Below are 18,718 nucleotides of genomic sequence, written 5' to 3'. Positions count from 1 at the left end.
TCATGTTATTTAATTTATATAATAATTTATTGATAATAATTGCTAAAATCAATATAATGAATACTTTTGACTTATCCATTTTCTTAAAAATGGTTTAAAGGCTGAAATGTAAAGTTTAATATTTTATAAAACTTTTAGCTTTTGTGAAAACTTGTATCTGAATTGTAAATTATGCTTTTGACAGTCATTTTACAGTTTAATATGGTACTATAGACATTGCCCTGCCCCGCTCATATGGTATTAATTTTATTTGTGCAGGTCTTAAAAAATCCTGCAGAAACCCTGTTCTTCTCCCCGAGTCATCCTTTGCCTCCATTATGGAGAGTACCCTGACATATGCATGTGAATTTCTCAGAGATGCTGCTATAACAAACTTGACCTTTGGAGACTGCCACTATTTTTTGTTCCCTGTCATTTTTGTAATATTTAATGTTTGATTCATCATGCATTCTTACATCATACTCCAAGGTTTTCAAGTATCATACACCCTGTTTCCTCTTTCAAAAGTTTGTATATGTGTATTTAAGCCATGACTATAAAACACTTCATGTGAGTAAAGCTCAACTCTTTTTAGCATGTCCACAGATTTGATGAAATTGATGAGATTGTGCTTTATCAAGGTTCTGCTGCTTGAAATATGGCTCCTATGAATATAAGAAAAAGTAAAAGTGCATGTGTGTTTAAAAGACTATATGCCTACAAATGTGTGTATGTTGTATATTGGATGTGGTGCTACTTTAGAATCAGAATCAGAATCAAAATGAGCTTTATTGGCCAAGTATGTTTACACATACAAGGAATTTGTTGTAGTGACAGAAGCTCCACAGTGCAACAGAAAGACAGCAACAGGACAGGACACAGATAATAAAGAATAATACAAATATTCAAATAGGCAATGTACAAAACGGCAAAAACACAATATATAATATAGACAATTATGTGTGTACAGGTCTGATATGTGCAAATTTGAAATGAAAAAATTAGATAAATAAAAAAGTAAGCACGTGTGGTGAATAAATAATAGAGTTGTGTGTTCCGCGTTTTATTGTCAAGTGTTCATGAGATGGATTGCCTGAGGGAAGAAACTGTTCCTATGTCTGGTCAACCAGACGGTAACAGTTCAAAGAGGTTGTGAGGGGTCCAGAGTGATTTTACCAGCCCTTTTGTTCACTCTGGATAAGTACAGTTCTTGGAGAGTGGGGAGGGTTGTACCAATGATTCGCTCAGCAGTCCGGACTACTCACTGTAGTCTTCTGAGGTCAGATTTGGTAGCTGAGCTGAACCAGACAGTTATTGAAGTGCAGAGGATGGATTCAATGATGGCAGAGTAGAACTGTTTCAGTAAGTCCTGTGGCAGGTTGAACTTCCTCAGCTGGAGAAGAAAGTACAACCTCTGCTGGGCCTTCCTGAAAATGGAGTCTATGTGAATATCCCACTTCAGGTCCTGAGAGATGGTGATGCCCAGGAATCTGAATGACTCCACTGGAGTCACAGTGCTGTTCATGATGGTGAGTGGGGGGAGTGCAGGGGGGTTTCTCCTGAAGTCCACGATCATCTACACAGTTTTGAGCGTGTTCAGCTCCAGGTTGTTAAGACTGCACCATACAGCTATCTCCTTAACCTCCTGTCTGTAAGCAGACTCGTCACCGTCCTGGATGAGGCCGATCAGTGTGGTGTCGTCTGCGAACTTCAGGAGCTTGACAGAGGGGTCTTTAGATGTGCAGTCGTTGGTGTAGAGGGAGAAGAGCAGTGGGGAGAGAACGCAGCCCTGAGGAGCTCCAGTGCTGATGGTACGAGTGCCGGATGTGAATTTATCAAGCTTTACTAACTGCTGTCTGTGTGTTAGGAAGCTGTTGATCCACTGACAGACGGAGGTGGGGACGGAGAGCTGGGTTAGTTTATTCTGAAGGGTTTCCGTGATGATGGTGTTAAAAGCGGAGCTGAAGTCCACAAACAGGATCCTCACATAAGTCCCTGGTCTGTCGAGATGCTGCAGGATGAAGTGCAGTCCCATGTTCACGGCATCATCCACAGACCTGTTTGCTCTGTAGGCAAACTGCAGGGGGTCCAGTAAGGGTTCAGTGATGTCCTTTAGATAAGCCAAAACCAGTCTTTCAAATGATTTCATGGCTACAGACGTTAGGGCCACAGGTCTGTAGTCATTAAGTCCAGTAATTTTGGGTTTCTTTGGGACGGGGATGATGGTGGAGCATTTGAAGCATGAGGGGACTTCGCACAGCTCCAGTAAACTGTTGAAGATCTGTGTGAAGATGGGGGGCAGCTGATCAGCACAGGTTTTTAGGCTGGCTGGTCAAACACCGTATGGGCCTGGCGCTTTCCTTCTTTTGTTCTTTCTGAAAACCTGGCACACATCTTCTTCGCTGATTTGAATTGTAGGTGTGGGGGAGAGGAGGGTTGCTGGAGGTGTTAATGGTTGTGTGGAGAGGTGTTCAGGGCGGGTGTGGGGTGATCTTTCTAACCTACAGTAGAACTCATTCAGATCGTCTGCCAGTTGTTGATTCTCCAAAGTGCTGAGGGATTGTGTCTTGTAACTGGTGATATCTTTCATACCTTTCCACACTGAAGCAGGATCACTGGAAGATAATTGTTTCCTGAGCTTGTCAGAATAATTCCTCTTTTCCACTCTGATCTCCTTTTGCAGTGTGTATTTGGCCTGTTTGTACAAGACTTTATCCCCCTTTCTGTGAGCATCTTCTTTGGCCTGATGGAGCTGTCTGAGTTTTGCAGTGAACCATGGTTTGTCATTGTTGTAGGTTAGATGAGTCCTGGTAGGAATGCACATATCCTCACAGAAACTGATATAAGATGTTGCAGTCTCTGTGAGCTCGTCCAGATCGTTTGCAGCAGCTTCAAAAACAGTCCAATCAGTAACAGAGAAACAGGCTTGTAAAACCCGCTCTGTTTCATTAGTCCATCTTTTAACAGATCTTAATACAGGCTTTGCAGATTTAAGTTTCTGCTTGTAGGATGGTATAAGATGAACCAAACAGTGATCAGGTGTGTGACCATTGAGTATTTCCGTGTTTTTAATGAAATTGAGTTGTAAAATTTTTAGATTTGTTTGTAGGATGATGCTTTGCATTATTTATAGGGGATATTTTGTAGAAATTTGGTTTGTAGTTTCTATGTGAGAAATCATATTGTTTATGTTAAATTTTACTGTAAATGGTATTAAACTGATGTTTTTTTGTCACATAATTTGTTTTGTATTCTCCTGCCCAGGAACAGCAGATGAAATTTAGCTCTGTAGCTAATTCTGGGGCAGTTTTCGGACTGTAAAGAATTAAATAAAAATAAAATAAATCAGAGAGTCCTAAAGCTGCTCGTGGGACAGAGTGATATGCATCCTTTAACAGTGATCCAATATATTACTGTCTCTGGTGGGACATGTGATGTTCTGTCTGTATTTTGGCAGTTCATGTGAGAGATTTTCTTTATTTAAGTCCCCGAGAATGATTAAAACAGAGTCCGGGTGTTGTTGCTCACTCTCTGTGATCAGATCAGCGAGTTTCTGTAAAGCTGTGCTCACGTGCACTTGCGGTGGAATGTAGACACTCATGAGAATGAACGAGCAGAACTTCTGCGGCGAATAGAATGGATTGCAGTTAATAAAGAGAGTTTCTAGATCTGAACAGCACATCTTCTTTAACAGTTACATCTGTACACCACCTCTCATTGATGTAAAAGCACGTCCCGCTGCCGCGCGATTTCCCCGTTGATTCCGCGTCGCGATCTGCTCTGATCAGCTGGTAATTATGCAGATGAATCGCGCTGTCTGGTATGTCGCCATTCAGCCAGGTTTCCGTGAAACACAGAGCAGCAGAGTTAAAAAAAAATCTTTGTTTGTCCGGGAGAGCAGAAGGAGTTCGTCCGTTTTGTTGGGTAGAGAGCGGAGATTTGCCAGATGGATGCTAGGCAACGGCGTTCTAAATCCACTCTGTCTGAGCTTCATGAGCGCTCCGGCTCTCTTTCCCCGCCTGCGCCTCCTGAAGCGTTTGACCAGAGCTACAGCTCCGCCAACCAAAATTGTTGTGGTTACCAGACCTACAAATACAATAGTAAAACTGCAGTTATGGTGGGAGAAGCATGGTCTATAAAAATATGGTAAATGTGTGGAGTTTTTGCATGGTCATAATGCGATACTGGGTTGATTTGTAGTGCAGTCATCAGCCACGTCTAAAAACTGAAGACACATGTCACAACATGATTTAAAACGTGTTTATTTATTTATTTCAAACGACAGCAGGTCTATATATAATAGAAGTTAGCTTAGGCTAATGTCAATGTTAGGCTAACGTTAGCAGCTGTTAGGCTCTGTTCCACTAACAACTCATTTGAATGCATACACTTCCATTTTAGCACAAGGTGATTTCTGTGATCGTGGCTCCTAATCGGTGGTCCTGTGTCATGAGAGAGGTTTAAAGATAGCTTATGATACAGCTTGATCATCGCACAGTTTGTTTGTTGTTACGATCCATGTTTACTGAATTTGAAGACTCTCTGTGTGTAGATGAATTGTAGGGGATTGTCAAGTCACCTTTACTTATATAGCGCTTTTTACAAAGCAAATCGTGTCAAAGCACTGCACAATATATAAAAAAAAAAAAGGAAAATAATGTGTGAAGTTTAAATAGTGTCTTTGCAATCAGGTCGACGATATCGCTGGAAATGAATCGTCCCCAACTAAGCAAGCCAGAGGCGACAGCGGCAAGGAACCAAAACTCCATCGGTGACAGAATGGAGAAAAAAACCTTGGGAGAAACCAGGCTCAGTCGGGGGGCCAATTCTCCTCTGGCCAAACAAACCAGCAGTTCAGTTCCAAACTGCAGCAAGTCAGATTGAATGGGCTCAGCTGGTTCCAGTGGTCTTTTCTGATGTTCAAGTTCAAGTTCATTTTATTTGTATAGCACATATACAACAGCCAAACAGGCTGACCAAAGTGCTTTACAGAAGATACCACATACATAGAAAAACAGACCAGACAAAATTTTATATAACCCGATTTAAAAAAAAAAAAAAAAAAAAAAAAAAAAAAATAATAATAATAATAAGCCATATCACAGTAGTCAATACACTAAGGAAAACAAATATGTTTTTTAGCAGGGACTTAAAAACAGACAGTGAAGGGGCCATTCTAATCTCTAGAGGCAGGGCATTCCAAAGTCGAGGCCCTGCCACTGCAAATGCACGCTCACCTCTGCGCTTAAGCCTAACGTGAGGGACTACCAACAAAGCCTGGTCACAGGATCGAAGGCTTCTAAGTCACAGGAGCGATGGCTGTCTAAGTGGCGGGGTCCTCAATGGGGATCTGTCTCTGGCGTTCATCCAGGTGTCTGGCCTCTGCCTATGATCAGGGACACATACGTCATCTCCCGGCGCTGATCCTCCATCTCAGATGTTCGGTCATCTCAGATCATGTAATGGTTGGATCCAGACTGAAGTTCTGTAATTCCAGAAACGGAGAGACAAGCAGAGACATGATTAGCGTAGCTGCTGTTCCATCTAAGCAAAAATAAATTGTTCAACCCAAGCTAAAGAATAATAATAATGTACGTCTGATCAGATATAACTGCAGTACAAGATTATAAAATGCATTATGTGAATGCTTGGCTAAAGAGATGTGTCTTTAATCTAGATTTAAACAGAGAGAGTGTATCTGAACCCCGAATGTTATCAGGAAGGCTATTCCAGAGTTTGGGAGCCAAATGTGAAAAGGCTCTATCTCCTTTAGTGGACTTTACTATCCTAGGTACTACCAAAAGTCCAGAGTTTTGCGACCTTAGAGAGCGGGTTGGATTATAGCGTGGTAGAAGACAAGTTAGGTACGCAGGAGCTAAACCATTTAGGGCCTTATAGGCAAGTAATAATAATTTGTAAATGATACGGAACTTAATAGGTAGCCAGTGCAGAGACTGTAAAATTGGGGTAATATGATCATATTTTCTTGATCTGGTAAGAACTCTAGCCGCTGTATTTTGGACTATCTGTAGCTTGTTTATTGAAGATGCAGGACAACCACCTAGCAGTGCATTACAATAGTCCAGTCTAGAGGTCATGAATGCATGAACTAGCTTTTCTGCATCAGAAACAGGTAGCATGCTTCGAAGCTTAGCAATGTTCCTGAGATGGAAGAATGCTGTTTTTGTAACATGGGAGATATGATTTTCAAAGGACAAGTTGCTGTCTAATATAACACCCAGATTTTTGACTTTAGAGGACGTAACAGTGCATCCGTCTAGTTGCAAATTATAATCCACGAGATTCTGTGTACTGTTTTTTGGTCCAATAAGTAATATCTCTGTCTTATCTGAATTTAGTAGGAGGAAATTATTGGTCATCCAATCTTTTACACTTTTTACACAATCTATTAGCTTAGATAGTTGAGAAGTTTCATCTGGTCTTGTTGAGATATATAATTGAGTATCATCAGCATAGCAATGAAAACTTATCCCGTGTTTTCTAATAATATTTCCAAGGGGCAACATGTAAATTGAAAATAGCAGAGGACCTAGGACAGATCCTTGTGGTACTCCATACTTTACTGGTGATAATTGAGATGACTCCCCATTTAAATGAACAAAGTGGTAGCGATCGGACAGGTAGGATCTAAACCATCTTAAAGCCTGTCCTTGAATACCAGTATAGTTTTGTAATCGATCTATGGGTATATTATGGTCTATAGTGTCAAACGCAGCACTAAGATCAAGTAATACTAGCAATGAGGTGCAGCCTTGATCTGAAGCAAGTAGTAAGTCATTCGTAATTATAACAAGTGCAGTTTCTGTACTATGATTGGGCCTGAAACCTGATTGAAATTCTTCATAGAGTTCATTTTTTTGCAAAAAGGAGCATAATTGAGTAGACACAACTTTTTCTAAAATTTTTGACATAAACGGAAGATTTGAAATGGGTCTGTAATTTGCCAGTTCATTTGAATCTAGTTGTGGTTTCTTAATAAGAGGCTTAATAACCGCCACCTTGAATGGTTTTGGGACGTGACCTAAATATAACGATGAGTTAATAATATTGAGAAGCGGTTTTTCTGCTACGGGTAACAACTCTTTCAGTAATTTAGTAGGTACAGGATCTAATAAACACGTTGTTGGTTTAGATGCACTGATAAGTTTATTTAGCTCTTCCTGTCCTATAGTTATAAAGCACTGCAGTTTTTCTTTGGGTGCGATGAGTGAAGCTGAAATACTAGACTCAGTAGAATCTACATTTGATATTGTATTTCTGATGTTATCTATTTTATCAGTAAAGAAATTCATAAAATCATTACTATTAAACTGTGGGGGAATATTTAGATCGGGTGGTGTCTGTTTATTTGTTAGTCTAGCCACTGTGCTAAATAAGAACCTTGGATTGTTTTGGTTATTATCTATGAGTTTGCGGATATGCTCTACCCTGGCAGCTTTTAGAGCCTGTCTAGAGCTGGACATACTGTTTTTCCACGCAGTTCTAAAAACTTCTAATTTAGTTTTTCTCCATTTGCGCTCAAGAATACGAGTTTCTTTCTTGAGAGAATGGGTATAACTGTTGTACCATGGCGCAGTACGTTTTTCTCTAACCTTTCTCAATTTGAGGGGGGCAACAGCTTCTAATGTATTAGAGAAGATAGTGCCCATGTTGCTAGTCATTTCGTCTAGTTCATGCGTATTTATGGGTACACAGAGCAGTTGAGATAAATCAGGCAGGTTATTTGTGAATCTGTCTTTGGTGGTTGGAACAATAGTTCTGCCCAGACAATAACGCGGAGCCATATAACTAATATCAGTAATAGGCAGCATGCACGATACAAGGAAATGATCAGTAACATCGTCACTTTGAGGTACAATATCTATATTGGTAAGATCAAGTCCATGCGATATAATTAAATCTAGCGTATGATTAAAACGATGAGTGAGCCCGGTGACGTTTTCCTTGACTCCAAGAGAGTTTATTAGGTCAGTAAACGCAAGTCCTAACGCATCATTTGTATTATCAACGTGAATGTTAAAATCTCCGACAATTAGCAGTTTATCGACATTAACTAGTAGATCTGAGAGGAAATCTGCAAATTCTTTTAGGAAATCTGTATATGGCCCTGGCGGTCTATACACAGTAGCCAGAGAAAGAGATAGGAGAGATTTATTTTGCATATCTAACAGTGTAACATTAAGCATAAGTAGTTCGAAGGAGTTAAACCTCCTGTATCCTGTTTTCTGAGTAACATTGAGAATATCACTATATATTGTTGCCACACCGCCGCCACGACCAGTCTGACTGGGCTCATGTTTATAACAGTAGCTTGGTGGAGTAGACTCATTTAGACTAAAATATTCATTTGGTTTAAGCCAGGTTTCAGTCAGGCAGAGTACATCAAAATGATTATCTGTGATCATTTCATTTACAATAACTGCTTTATTAGTGATAAAAATATTATCTATTTAGTGATCAGATTAGTGATCTAATATTTAGGAGCCCAAGTTTTAAAAATTGTTTTTGTTCATTTATTTTGCGTTTTTCTGGTTTAATCACGGTCAGATTTTTTCTAGATCCTGCATTAAATTTATATTTTGACCTCGCTATTCGGGGAACAGACACAGTCTGTATAGATTGGACAACGCAAGTACTTCTATCTTTTAAGTGGGTAGAACAAAAGTCATCATAGCAGTTATTTGAGAATTGGCTTACTAGTCAGATGGAGCGTAGCGTCCTGGAGATGTTGTCCGACAGGAGTTCCCGACTCTGCAGTCTCAGAACCCCAGACCAGCGGCAGCGGCGGTGACTGCTACTGTCCCTCGCCAGGAGCCGGATGTCCGGAGGAAGGCGTGGGGTCCTGGGAGAAAGCGCTATGGCCAGCGGAGGAGCCCGCGACGTGACTCGCGCCCGCCGCCGGCAGCTAAGCCGTCGTCCTGACGGTCTGAAGAGAGGAGGAGAGTGCGCGAGCGGCCCAGCTCCCAAGCGCCAAAAGTTCATGTGTCCAAATGTTTGTGGGTTGGTTGTTCATTCAATAAAAATGCATACATTCTCACAAACAGAGCTCTTTCCTCCTCACTCAGTCAGAGCAATACGGCTCGCCCCGCCTCAGAGCAGTGCGGAGCCGCCACCCACACAGGTTATAGTCGCGGACCACTCGCCGACGCATCCGTCGACCAAGCTGTTAAAACCGCTATGTCAGTTTCTAGACGCGTGGGAAGTTATTCCGGGGATCTCGCGCTGGCTACTCGGCGTGATAAAGTGCGGATATACCCTTCAATTCAGACGCAGACCACCCCGTTTCAATGGCGTGGTGCAGTCTCTAACATTGCCTCGAAACGCGCTAGTTCTGAGACAAGAGGTAAGCAGTCTGCTCGTAAAAGGAGCGATAGAGAAAGTCCCTCCGAGCGAGCTGGAGTGCGGGTTTTACAGCCGCTATTTCGTGGTACCCAAGAGAGACGGGGGGCTCCGCCCGATTCTAGATCTCAGACCCATCAACAGAGCGCTTTGCAAGCGTCCGTTCAGGATGTTAACGCTGAAACAGATCCTGGCGCAAATTCGCCCCGGGGACTGGTTTGCGTCCGTGGATTTAAAGGACGCGTACTTTCACATTCAGATAGCACCGCATCACAGACGCTTTCTGAGGTTTGCTTTCGAGGGCACGGCGTACCAATACTCTGTTCTCCCGTTCGGGCTGGCTTTGGCCCCACGCACCTTTTCGAAGTGCATGGATGCAGCGCTTTCCCCCCTCAGAGTGAGCGGGATGCGCGTTCTCAACTACCTGGACGATTGGCTGATTTTGGCTCAGTCCCGGGACACGCTAATCAGCCATATAGACGCGCTGCTTCGTCACTTACAGTCTCTAGGGCTATGTGTCAACATGCAGAAGAGCATTCTCGTCCCGAGTCAGTCTATAACATATCTGGGAGTGTGCTTCAACTCAGTGGAGATGCGAGCTTGCCTCTCTCCGGAGCGCTCGGCGGCCATTTTGTCTTCCCTGCGCCATTTCAGACTAGGCAGCTCTGTTCACTTGAAGGAATTTCAGAGGCTGCTGGGACTCATGGCCTCGGCTTCGGCGGTATGTCATCTGGGCTTACTACACATGCGCCCGCTGCAGCTATGGCTGAAATCTCGAGTCCCGTGGACGGCGTGGACTTCGGGCCGTCTGAGCATCACGGTCTCCCGCGACTGCGTCGAAGCTCTGAGGCCGTGGCACAACCCAGATCTCTTCAGCCGGGGAGTTCCCCTGGGCTTAGTAACATCGCGCGTTGTGGTCACAACGGACGCATCGACTCGCGGCTGGGGAGCAGTGTGCGAGGGCATGTTGGCTTCGGGGCTGTGGTCCGAACGTCAGAGCCGTTGGCACATAAACCGCTTGGAGCTGGAAGCAGTGTTCTTGGCTCTAAAGGATTTTCGGCAGCAGCTAGAACAGCAGCATATACTGATTCGCACCGACAACACGTCTGTGGTCTCGTACATAAATCACCAAGGCGGCGTACGCTCCAGGGCTCTATGCAAGCAGGCAGCGAATCTTCTGCTATGGGCGGACTGTCACTTTCTCTCCATCAGAGCAGCGCACATCCCCAGTCTCCTAAACCGCGGGGCGGACATGCTTTCGAGAAAGGGGATTCCTCAAGGAGAGTGGAGGTTGCACCCCGAGTCGGTTCAGATGATTTGGACCCGCTTCGGGAGAGCGGAGGTGGATCTGTTCGCCACGAGCGAGAATGCGCACTGCCCGCTTTTCTTCTCCCTGTCTCACTCCCCGCTGGAAGGGGACGCGCTGACATCGTGCTGGCCAGCAGCCCAGCTGTATGCGTTTCCCCCGATCAAGATATTGCCACTGGTGTTATGCAAGATAAGGGAGGAGCGAGCTTTGGTGATACTCATCGCCCCGAACTGGCCGAACCAGCCTTGGTTCCCGGACCTGACGGAACTGCTGGTAGCACCGCCCTGGCAGTTCCCCATCAGGAAGGATCTGCTATCTCAGGTGGACGGCTCAGTGTGGCACCCGAGCCCGGAGTTGTGGAGCCTTCATGTGTGGATGCTTCGGGGATATCGGAGGAGCTGAGCGCCTTAGATTCTCGTTTGCGGGACACGCTCTCGGAGGCGCGGGCACCCTCTACGAGGCGTTTGTATGCCTTTAAATGGAGAGTGTTTGTGAAATGGTGCTGTCATGTTAATATTGACCCGACTACTTGCACCGTGTCGGATGTTCTACGTTTTCTACAGCACAGACTGGATGGTGGATCTCTACCATCAACACTGAAAGTCTATGTGGCGGCTATTGCCTCGTTTCGTTCCCCGCTGGGCGGGCAATCGATCGGTAGGCACGCGCTGGTGGTGAGTTTTCTTAAGGCTGCGAGGAGATTGCATCCCCCGCGTCCGCCTTCAGTCCCGCCCTGGGACCTAGAGCTGGTGTTAAGAGCTCTTTCACAGCCACCATTCGAGCCCTTAGCATCCATTGATTTGAAGGAGCTATCTCTCAAAACTGCACTTCTTCTTGCTCTCGCTTCGGCTAAGCGCATAGGGGATTTACACGCGTTTTCTGTGGACAGCAACTGTATTCGTTTCGGGCCCGGCGACTGCAGCGTCACTCTCCGGCCGAGACCGGGCTACGTGCCTAAATCACTATCTACCCCCTTCAGAACGCAGACTGTGTCTTTGTCTGCCCTGTCTTCTGAGTCATCGTCCTCGCGTGCCGCGGACGCTCAGACTTCGGTGTGCCCCGTCAGGGCTTTGAGTATTTACATTGACCGTTCGGCAAGCTTTCGGCAATCTGACCAGCTTTTCGTGTGCTACGGTGGTTGTGCGAAGGGCCGGGCCGTGTCAAAACAGAGACTTTCCCACTGGATTGTGGACGCTATCACGGCTGCTTATACGAGCCAAGGTTTGGAATGCCCTCTGCATATTAGGGCTCACTCAACAAGGGCTATCGCCTCCTCCTGGGCGTGGTCGAGAGGTACGTCTATTCAGGATTTATGCCTGGCAGCCGGCTGGTCTTCTCAGAATACCTTCGCCAGGTTTTACAAGCTGGACGTCCAGTCCTTAGCCTCCCAAGTGCTGTCGGTGAGTGACTGATTCATGTTTGCTACCTCTGTTCATGTGTGTGGCTGCCTCGCACAGTAGTTACTCCGTGCAGCCCTCTATGCTATTGGTGTTTGTCTGCCCTGTACTCAGTGCAGCTCCCTGTTATTCATGTCTGACTCACTTTGTGCAACCATTGTCGTGTTATGTTATGCTGCTTAAACACAGTTATCTCTGTGCAGCTCCTTACAGTACTGTTGTCGCTCCTGTTCTGCCCTGTTCTCAGTGCAGGCCACGTTATTCCTGACCAGATATGCAAATTTCGTATACCTGGGGTTTAGACGCTCATTGGCTTATCTCCACCTATCAGCCGTGAGCCCGCCTAACGAGGGTCGCTATTGGTGGGAATTTTGCGTGTGTTCTATCTTTGCTGAGGGTGTAACTTGTACAGGCTGCTCGTAGCCTTCTCACGGCGGGATTGAATATCGTTCCCATAACGGAGAATTCTCCGTGATGTCTCGTGAAAGCTCGAGAGGGAACGTCTCCGGTTACTGTCGTAACCTCGGTTCCCTGAGAGCTGGAACGAGACATCACGGAGGTCGCCGTGCTCGCTGCTCGACCAGCTAACGTTAGCGGTTTCAGTTTCAGATTCTGACGTAATTGTCGCGGGCGCCGCTTTTATACTGCCTCTCGAGCTCGTCAGTATGTGCACGCGGTTGCTTGATTCGCGACAATTGGCCAGTCATTTGACTGGCGTGAGCCAATAAGACTTCAGGAAAGGTTGAAGGGAAGGAGTTCCCCATAACGGAGAATTCTCCATGATGTCTCGTTCCAGCTCTCAGGGAACCGAGGTTACGACAGTAACCGGAGACGATTTGCAATGTAAGCGAGATTAGCGGCTGCCACGCTGCCGATGCTAAAGTGCTATAAGCTAATAGCAGATTCGAGAATCAGAATAAAACTAGTGATAAACAGGCGCTCTGATTGGATTTGTTATAGAACGCTATAGTGGATATATTCACACGTTATAGAAAAGCCGTTTGAATAAGGCAGTCGATGCCCCACTGTCGTTAAAGCAGGTTCAGTGGCAAACGGTTCCCTATAGCGTACTAACTAACAACCCGACCATACGCGCCAACCCGTTTGACTAAGGCTGTCAAAGCCCCACTGTCGTCGTTAAAGCAGGTTCAGTGGCAAACGGTTCTGTATGGTATAATTTTATTGCATTGAAAGTCGAGCGAGATCACAGAAAAAAAATAAAGGCGAAAAGGGCAAGGCCCTGTGTGTGTGTGTGTGTGTGTGTGTGTGTGTGTGATCTCAGTCTGGGTGTGTGCCGGAAGCGGAAGCGTCCTCTGGTGGCAAGCGTCCTCTGGTGGCCGGAGTCAGTCAGAGGAAAAAGTCAAAGAGAATCATGCAGATTGTGTGTGGTCCAGGGCCCTTTTCTGCTGCCCTCATACTCGCACATGTGCCACTTTATAAGGTTTATTTATTTTTTTATTCCAATTACAATAAAGGAAGTGTTTTTTCTCTGGTACAGCGACTGGTTGTAGAGTTATATTTTAGTTCATAGATTTCAACAAGGTTCATTACAATAGCTATAGTTTTGGTCATGACTTTGACATTCAATTATTACAGCTACATGAAAATCTCCACAGTGGCACTTAGGGGGATGTAGAACATGAATTTGGTGGAGTTTGCAGAAAACAATTTGATTGAATCTTTTTATGAATTTTTAAAATATGTCTGTATTGCGAGGTAAATAGTATTAGTCATGATTTTGGTATGCAGTTATTAAAGACATATTTGTAATGTGCATCTTTATTTTTAATCTTTATCGTTAGTAAATGTATATTAATAAGAAATGTGATTTACATGTGTAAAATTTAGTTAAATGATGTTATACAGTGTTGTAGCGTAATCTTTTGTATTTTCTACATTTCTTTGTAAACCACACACACATGCGTGCGCGCACACACACACACACAAAAGCAACAGCAGACTCACGTTGCATTGTTTTAAAAATCAAACAATCATTGTTTAAAAGAACCACTTTCGTAATTTCGAAATCATGAGAATATTAAGTCGTGATCATGAGAAAACAAGAAAGAAAATATTAATAACGCATGGCCGCTTAGAGCTTCCGTAAAACGGGGCCTGATTTGCAAAGGTTTGGAAGCTGTTTTAAAACCAGCCATCACGATCACACAACACCATGTGGACGAGCAGTGAACTTTTCCATGTAGTGATAGCTGCAGCCCGGAGACCTGCAAGTGGGAGGAGCTTACGCCAAGAACAGCAAGTAGGAGGAGTTTGAGAACACCAAGTGGGAGGAGCTTATGCCGCAAGTAGACAGGATTTCATGGTAGTTTAGAATGACATAAATATAACACATTTTCATAGTAGTTTAAACTGAAATTCATAGTTTTGTCATTGTGTTTGTCCAATTTCACTGTTAACAATTAAATTATGTCTTATTCTTGGTTTTGTCATTATTATTTGTATTCAATACCATTCACTGTCAAAATTGAAATCATGTCTTTACACCTTTTACCATGCTTCGTGATGGTGTCATTTTAAGTCCTTTAACTGTAGTAATTTAAGCATATTTCTGGTTATTACATTTTACTTCTATAATTCTTCTACAGTAGCCTTTTAAGGAACATTAAAGTGAGATGCAATTGCACTTTGGAGGTAAATGTGTGATACATAAAGAAAATGTTGAGTACTGTTAAGAAAATGTAGTTACCATTTGCCTGTACTGCACATTTTTATTTTTCATATTTTTTTAAAATCAAATTACAACACATGACAGACTAACGTTCTTCAGAACATGTTACACAAATCAATGTATTAACCTGAAATCTCAGGGTGGGTAAATAATTTTATTTCTGATGACTCAAATCATGTACAATTATTCATTCAGCACAATAGACTTGCATGCAGTGGACACTGCACAACCAGGATGCATTGCTTCTGAGTAAATCCCACGGAGCTCGCCTCGCTTGTCCTTCCCAACATAACCTGGTGGGTACACAAGAAGCACAATGAGCATTAGGGTTAAACCCAATTTAAAACATTCTCCCCATGCCATCCAAGATATGCATTACTTTATTCTCTTGTTGAACATGTACAAACATTTCAAGAATAATTTCTCAGCTCTGTAGGTCTATGCTATGCAAGTTAATGGTGTCCAGAAATTTTAAGTGACGACATTAGGCCAAGAAAATGAGTCTTTATTACTATTTTTATATGAAGTATTCCTTTTAAAAACCACTAGATAAAATGATAGTTTATTCACCATTAATTTATACAAAACTGATTATTGATTATTATTAGTATTAAATAAAAAAAGGATATTTAAACTATGTTTTAAATATATTACATTGTGGATTAGGAGGTTAGGAGATGTGGTCTAATACTTTTGAAAATGTACCTTATTATTTAGAAAATTACACTGTAAAAAGTGAACACTTGGATCAACTTTTTTTTTATTTATTAATTTTAATTAATTACCTTTATTTGTAATAAGTTAAGTTGGAAAAAAACAAGCATTTTTTTAGGTTACCAATTGAAGTATTTTAAAAAAAAGTATTTAAAGTTGATCCAACTGTTCACTTTTTACAGTGTATCTATCATAGACTGTATAAAAACAGGTATCTATTAACAAACGTTTAAGACATTTACACTTTATAAATCAGTGCAGTCCAAAATGTCAAAAAAAAAAATTACGGTAACACTTTCTCCGAAGCCCATATTTATAATACATTATAAGGGTATTCTTAAGGCATTATAATGAATGCATAATGCACTATAAACAACCTTATAATATGTTATATTGTCAATTTTAATACATTATAATGCTTACACATTTGTACATATAACTTTTAAGATTATAATTATTTATAACACAATGAACACTATATTAAATCTACTTTTACACTGATAATGTACATTATTTAAGATCTGCACAGTATCTTACTACAGTACATCTTGTAAGTGGTCAGGTGTGAAGTGTTATTTGTTCCCTGTGAGGCTAATATAAATTTTTATGTGAGCTAGTTAATAATTTCAACAGAAAAAAAAAAAAAAAGCAATGTTTATATGTTAGGTTACATTTTATTTTGATGTCCCCTTTGTCTATTGACTCTATGCAACTTTGCAACTCTCATGTAAACTAGTATTAGTAGGTTTAGGTTAAAGTTAGGGTTGGTAGAATGTTGACGTACTCATAAAGTTGCTTAGATAGTCAGTTTGTCTGTTGGGGAACCATCAAAATAAAGTGTTAGCATATATTTATCAGACATACTACTATACTCCAATGACTGCTAGTTGACACGTAGTTGCAGAGTTACTAAACAGCTGTCTAAAAGGTACCATCAAAATAATCAAACTCATATTAAAATAGAAATAGTTAAAAGCAATCTGATCTGATATCTGATCTTATGGCTTTTTGAGAGAAAAAAAAATAGTATTATTATTACTATACCTATAAGTGGTCATTGATAGCTTTAGGTAAAGTAGCATAAGAAAGGTGGCAAGATATGAGACTTATAATACATTATAACTATGAGAAATATGATCCATTGTAACTTAAGATGATGCAACGTGTTCACTGTGTGTTATAAATCATCATACTCTTAAAAGCTATAACCACTAATAAGTAAATATTATAATACTAAACTAATAATTTAAAACTGTTCTTATATTCACAAGATGATATAACATAAGGTTGTTGTTGTTGTTTTTTAAAATAATGTATTATGCATTCATTATAATGCCTTAACAATACCCTTATAATGTATTATAAATACGGGCTTTATAGAAAGTGTTACCAAAATTACAATGCCATGTAATTACATTACCTGCTTATGGTCTTCGGTATCCATAACTTGGGAGAGCTATGTTGTATGTAGAAATAAACAAAGATATTGTCAGTCAGGCACATTACAGAGTGTAAGCTGTGTGTGGTATTATGAAAACGTTGTACAAAAGCCACCAAGAAAATGCACTTTTCACAGCTTTTTTGTTTTTACAAAACAAAACAAAAAACATGTACATCTCGCTTTTTCGGGATAAAATCACAATAACGTTAACATTTATCAACCGATTTCAGTGGTTTGTGATCTACATGGAGTTAAAAATAACTATATCCTCCAGTTATTTACTTAGGCTCGGAAAATTATTAATTTTCTTAAGAAATTGTGAAAGACCACACTCGTGTTGAATTAATAATTCTAATATTAATGTAGTATAACTGTGATATATACATGCAATGTAATTTTAATGTACATTAAATGAAATTAAGTTGTTTCATTGCTTTCTCTGTCTTCAACCCCAACATTTGAGCTTTTATTTTTTTATTAATACTGCGAATACAAATCAAAAAGTGACACACTGGTAGTCTATAGCAATCTATACAGATATAAACTCCACAACAAACAATAACAAATGTAACTGATAACCCTTTATGGATCCAGTAAAACTTACAGTTACAGTGGTAAAAAAATTTTTTTTTTAATATATGTTACTACATAGGAATGCTTAGGGTGTGAGTGTGTGCAGTTTACATTGTACAATTTTGATTTTGTCATGATATTTCAGCTTCCCTCATTAAGGAGTTCCTGTGTTTCTCATTACTAGGCTATTTACATTATGCAGTTTTTGTGTAAATGCACATACAGTAAATGATCAGCATTAAACAGCCTGTGTAAATAATTTGAAATGCAGACTATAGTACTGTGATTGACTGAAGAAACTGGTTATTTTTAAATATTTGACAAAAACGACAGAAACATTTAATAAGCTAATTATATTGTTATAAAAATTACCCTTACAAAGGTTATAAATGCTCCTGGAAGTCTGTTCCGGGGAGAGAGTGTGGATATGATCAGGGTCATTCTGGCCATTCATTCAGGGCTGTTCTGGGCTTTAACTAGTACAAATACAACATTAGGCTGAGGAGGTTTAGCCTCTTGGAAATGCAGAGTACAGGCTTTCTTCGGATTTCCTGGAGGCTTGCGTTGTCCTGTTTGCAGTTGGCTAAAAAATATATATATAAAATCAGTCCACATTTTTATGATAAACTATGAAATCCGTATAATCTAGTGATGATAAACTTACTCTTTGTAAATGAGTAGTGAAATTAAAGACAGATGCTACCCCGACATCTGTTTTTATTAATGTGCGATGGTCTGCAGATCCCCAAACTGCCGCCGGGTCAGGTATATTTTCTTGTGTCCCGATATGAGATTTATGGAGAGTTGCCCGGACCAACATGGCGGCGCCGTTGACGTGCGGTTGAGCGGCCAATGAGGCATCTAGGTATTTATTATGTCTATGGTTTCAGCAACCAGCTCCACCCACATCCCGCCTTTTTGCCCATTTTCGATTATCCGGGAGTGACGCGCTGCCAAGAGGGCGACAGCAGTCTCCGCCCACTTTGAGCTCCAAAAATACTCAGAAATCATGTGGACGCGCAATGAATTTTTCAGCGCAAGTAACCCCGAAACTTCCTGCGCCATTTTACACCCCTGTAGAGAAAACTCAAGATGTTTAGTAACCTTATATTTCGAGTAAGTGTTAAAGTGATGCGGCAAGAAAAGTGATCGACTTCCTCAATAAGTAAGTAACCATGAAATGTAACTTACACATGAAGTACGTTATATGCATTTTTGATCTTATGAACAATGTCTTTATTATTAATTATCTTTAG

Source organism: Barbus barbus (assembly GCF_936440315.1).
Source record: "Barbus barbus genome assembly, chromosome: 27".
Lineage (NCBI taxonomy): Eukaryota > Metazoa > Chordata > Actinopteri > Cypriniformes > Cyprinidae > Barbus > Barbus barbus.
This window is presented reverse-complemented; position numbering follows the sequence as displayed.